The following is a 6,000-nucleotide window of genomic DNA, read 5'->3' as shown; positions in this document are numbered from 1 at the left end:
ATATACCTTCTAAACATTTTGTTTGGTTGATACATATCCTTACAGTATTTCTTCTAAGTCTATATATGTTTGTGTATGAAGACACACGTTTTCCCCCAAATTTAGATTATATACTATACATTATATTTTATTCTGATTTTTTTTTAAGTTTAACAATATATTTAAAGTATTTCCCATGTCAGGGCTTCCCTGGTGGTGCAGTGGTTAAGAATCCGCCTGCCAGTGCAGGGGACATGGGTTCAAGCCCTGGTCTGGGAAGATCTCACATGCCGCAGAGCAACTAAGCCTGTGCACCACAACTACTGAGCCTGCACTCTAGAGCCCACGAGCCACAACTACTGAGCCCGCATGCCACAACTACTGAAGCCCACGTGCCTGGAACCTGTGATCTGCAACAAGAGAAGCCACTGCAATGAGAAGCCTGCGCACCGCAACAAAGAGTAGCCCTCACTCGCCGCAACTAGAGAAAGCCCGTGCACAACAATGAAGATCCAATGCACCCAAAAATAAATAAAATAAATAAATTTTTAAAAATTAAAAAAATTAAAAAATAAAGTATTTCCCATGTCAATAAATAACCTTCTACAGTATAATTTTTTAATGTAGCATATAGTTCAATAACCGGTATTCTCCACATGTTATGCCACTTGTCTTTTACAAAAGACCTACTTTAGTATCTGTTTTCACTAACTGAAAGAAATCCAAAGAGGATTTTCACTTTTATGAAAAAAGGCAAGAAGGGAAAATTGCGTTGAGCATTTGTTTTTGCAGTGAGTTGTTATACAGGCAGCACACACCCAATGCAGCAAGAGTGGCACTGCCAAGCTCCTTCCTGGGAGCTACACTCAGCATCCCAGCATCAAGCTGCCATAGCTTTGAACTGTATATGTGAGCATCTGTGCTTTGTCTCAATTTATTTTTTGTATCCATTAACAACATGTGTCCTAAGGTATCAAAAAAACCTAAAAGAGATCAGAAGGGGTTTACACTTAATGGAAAAGTGGACATAATTAAGCATTTTGACCATGGTGAATGAGATAAAGATATTGTGTGTGCGTTGAACTTGCCTGCAACAGCCATTCATACTATTGACATTTAGGCAGAGAGAGGGAGAATCTTGAAAGCTGCCCAAGTTAATATTGGTTCCGCTAGTAGCACAGTGGTCTCTTTTGTAGTTGGCATCCAGTAATGAATACAACAGAAAGTCTCTTGCTTGAGTGGTTAGATGGGTGTACAAAGTGTGGTGTTCTGTTAAGTTATCTTATACTAAAGGAGAAACCAGCCAGGCTTTTTAATAAGCTGAAACAGAAACTGCTGGACAATGGTGCTGAAAGTATTGCAAAAGTAGAATTTAAAGTAGTTGTGGGGTAAAAACCCACCAGACCAAACAAATGAAGAGGAAATAGGCAGTCTACCTGGAAAAGAATTCACAGTAATGATAGTAAAGATGATCCAAAATCTTAGAAATAGAATGGAGAAAATAAAGAAACATTTAACAAGGACCTAGAAGAACTAAAGAGCAAACAAACAATGGGGAACAGCACAATAAATGAAATTAAAAATTCCCTGGAAGGACTCAATAGCAGAATAACTGAGGCAGAAAAACGGATAAGTGACCTGGAAGATAAAATAGTGGAAATAACTACCGCAGAGCAGAATAAGGAAAAAAGAATGAAATAAGGACAGTCTAAGAGAACTCTGGGAACACATTAAATGAAAAAACATTTGAATTCTAGGGGTCCAAGAAGAAGAAGAAGAAAAGAAAGGGACTGAGAAAATATTCAAAGAGATTATAGTTGAAAACTTCCCTAATATGGGAAAGGAAAGGGTCAATCAAGTCCAGGAAGCATGGAGAGTCCCATACAGGATAAATCCAAGGAGAAACACTCCAAGACACATATTAATCAAATTATCAAAAATTAAACACAAAGAACAAATATTAAAAGCAGCAAGGGAAAAACAACAAATAATGTACAAGGCAATCCACATAAGTTTAACAGCTGATTTTTCAGCAGGAACTCTGCAAGCCAGAAGGGAGTGGCAAGACATATTTAAAGCAATGAAAGGGAAAAACCTACAACCAAGATTACTCTACCCAGCAAGGATCTCATTCAGATTCAACAGAGAAATTAAAAACTTTACATACAAGCAAAAGCTAAAAGAATTCAGCACCACCAAACCAGCCTTACAACAAATGCTAAATAAACTTCTTTAGTCAGGAAAACACAAGAGAAGGAAAAGACCTACAACAACAAACCGAAAACAATAAAGAAAATGGTAATAGGAACATACATATCAATAATTACCTTAAATGTAAATGTATTAAATGCTCCCACCAAAAGACATAGACTGGCTTAATGGATACAAAAACAAAACCCATATATATGCTGTCTACAAGAGAGACACTTCAGACCTATGGACACATACACACTGAAAGTGAGGGGATGGAAAAAAATATTCCATGCAAATGGAAATCAAAACAAAGCTGGAGTAGCATTTCTCATATCAGACAAAATAAACTTTAAAATAAAGCCTATTACATAAACACAGAAGGACACTACAAAATGATCAAGGGATCAATCCAAGAAGAAGATATAACAATTGTAAATATTTATGCACCCAACATAAGAGCACCTCAATACATAAGGCAAATGCTAACAGCCATAAAAGGGGAAATCAACAGGAACACAATCAAAGTAAGGGACTTTAACACCCCACTTTCACCAATGGACAGATCATCCAAAATGAAAATAAATAAGGAAACACAAGCTTTAAATGATATATTAAACAATATGGACTAATTGATATTAATAGGACATTCCATCCAAAAACAACAGAATACACTTCCTTCTCAAGTGCTCATGGATTCTCCAGGATAGATCATATCTTATGTCACAAATCAAGCCTTGGTAAATTTAAGAAAATTGAAATCGTATTGAATACCTTTTCTGACGACAACGCTATGAACTACATATCAATTACAGGAAAAAAATCTGTAAAAACTAGAAACACATGGAGGCTAAACAATACACTACTAAATAGTCAAGAGATCACTGAAAAAGTCAAAGAGGAAATCAAAAAAAACCTAGAAACAAATGACAATGAAAACACGAGGAACCAAAACCTATGGGATGCAGCAAAAGCAGTTCTAGGAGGGAAGTTTATAGCAATACAATCCTCCCTCAAGAAACAAGAAACATCTCAAATAAGCAACCTAACCTTACACCTAAAGCAATTAGAGAAAAAGGAACAAAATACCCCCAAAGTTAGCAGAAAGAAAGAAATCATAAAGACCAGATCAGAAATAAATGAAAAACAAATGAAAGAAATGACAACAAAGATAAATAAAACTAAAAGCTGGTTCTTTGAGAAGGTAAACAAAATTGGTAAACCACTAGCCAGACTTATCAAGAAAGAAAGGGAGAAGACTCAAATCAATAGATTTAGAAATGAAAAAGGAGAAGTAACAACTGACACTGCAGAAATACAAAGAACCATGAGAGATTACTACAAGCAACTATATGCCAATAAAATGGAAACCCTGGAAAAAATGGACAAATTCTTAGAAAAGCACAACCTTCTGAGACTGAACCAGGAAGAAATAGAAAATATAAACAGGCCAATCACAAGCTCTGAAACTGACATTGCGATTAAAAACCTTCCAACAAACAAAAGCCCAGGACCAGATGGCTTCACAGGCAACTTCTATCAAACATTTAGAGAAGAGCTAACACTTATGCTTCTCAAATTCTTCCAAAATATAGCAGAGGGAGGAACACTCCCAAACTCATTCTACAAGGCCACCATCACCCTGATACCAAAACCAGACAAATATATCACAAAGAAGAAAACTACAGGCCAAATTCACTGATGAACATAGATGGAAAAATCCCCAACAAAATACTAGCAAACAGAATTCAACAGCACATTAAAAGGATCATACAGCATGTGCAAGTGGGGTTTATCCCAGGAATGCAAGGATTCTTCAATATACGCAAATCAATCAATGTGATAAACCATATTAACAAATTGAAGGGGGAAAACCATATGATCCTCTCAATAGATGCAGAAAAAGCTTTTGACAAAATTCAACACCCATTTATTATAAAAACCCTCCAGAAAGTAGGCATAGAGGGAACTTACCTCAACATAATAAAGGCCATATATGACAAACCCACAGCCAACATCGTTCTCAATGTTGAAAAACTGAAACCATTTCTTCTAACATCAGGAACAAGACAAGGTTGTCCACTCTCACCATTACTATTCAACATAGTTTTGGAAGTTTTAGCGATAGCAATCATAGAAGAAAAAGAAATAAATGAACCCAAATTGGAAAACAAGAAGTAAAGCTGTCACTGTTTGCAGATGACATGGTATTATACATAGAGAGTCCTAAAGATGCTATCAGAAAACTACTAGAGCTAATCAATGAATTTGGTAAAGTAGCAGGATACAAAATTAATGCACAGAAATCTCTTGCATTCCTATACACTAATGATGAAATATCTGAAAGAGAAATTAAGGAAACATTCCCATTTACTGCTGCAACAAAAAGAATAAAATACAAAGGAATAAACCTACCTAAGTAGAAAAAAGACCTGTGTGCAGAAAACTATAAGACACTGATGAAAGAAATCAAAGATGACACAAACAGGTGGAGAGATGTACCATGTTCTTGAAGTGGAAGAATCAACTTTGTGAAAATGACTATACTACCCAAAGCAATCTACAGGTTCAGTGCAATCCCTATCAAACTACCAATGGCATTTTTCACAGAAGTACAACAAAACAATTCACAATTTGTATGGAAACACAAAAGACCTCGAATAGCCAAAGCAATCTGAGAAAGAAAAAGGGAGCTGGAAGAATCAGGCTCCTGGACTTCAGACTAGAGTACAAAGCTACAGTAATCAAGACAGTATGTTATGAGCACAAAAGGAGAAATATAGATCAATGGAACAGGATAGAAAGCCCAGAGATAAACCCACACACATATGGTCAACTTATATTTGATAAAGCAGGCAAGAATATACAATGGAGAAAAGACAGCCTCTTCAATAAGTGGTGTTGGGAAAACTGGACAGCTACTTGTAAAAGAATGAAATTAGGACACTCCCTAACACCATACACAAAAATAAACTCAAAATGGATGAAAGACCTAAATGTAAGGCCAGACACTATCAAACTCTTAGAGGAAAACATAAGCAGAACACTCTATGGAATAAATCACAGCAAGATCCTTTTTGACCCACCTCCTAGAGAAATGGAAATAAAAATAAACAAATGGAACCTAATGAAACTTAAAAGCTTTTGCACAGCAAAGAATCCATAAACAAGATGAAAAGACAACCCTCAGAATGGGAGAAAATATTTGCAAATGAAGCAACTGACAAAGGATTAATCTCCAAGATTTACAAGCAGCTCATGCAGCTCAATATCAAAAAAACAAACAACCCAATCCAAAATGGGCAGAAGACCTAAATAGACATTTCTCCAAAGAAGATATACAGATTGCCAACAAACTCATGAAAGGATGCTCAACATCACTAATCATTAGAGAAATGCAAATCAAAACTACAATGAGGTATCACATCACACCAATCAGAATGGCCATCATGAAAAAATCTACAAACAATAAATGATGGAGAGGATGTGGAGAAAAGGGAACCCTCTTGCACTGTTGGTAGGAATGTAAATTTGTACAGCCACTATGGAGAACATTATTGAGGTTCCTTAAAAAACTAAAAATAAAACTATCATACGACCCAGCAATCCCACTACTTGGCATATACCTTGAGAAAACCATAATTCAAAACGAGTCATGTACCAAAATGTTCATTGCAGCTCTATTTACAATAGCCAGGACATGGAAGCAACCTAAGTGTCCATTGACAGATGAATGGATAAAGAAGATGTGGCACATATATACAATGGAATATTACTCAGCCAAAAAAGAAACGAAATTGACTTATTTGTAGTGAGGTGGACGGACCTAGG

Source organism: Balaenoptera borealis (genome assembly GCF_965194805.1).
Source record: "Balaenoptera borealis genome assembly, chromosome: X".
NCBI classification, from domain to species: domain Eukaryota; kingdom Metazoa; phylum Chordata; class Mammalia; order Artiodactyla; family Balaenopteridae; genus Balaenoptera; species Balaenoptera borealis.
The sequence above is the reverse complement of the archived record's forward strand: the minus strand, read 5'-3'. Positions refer to the sequence as shown.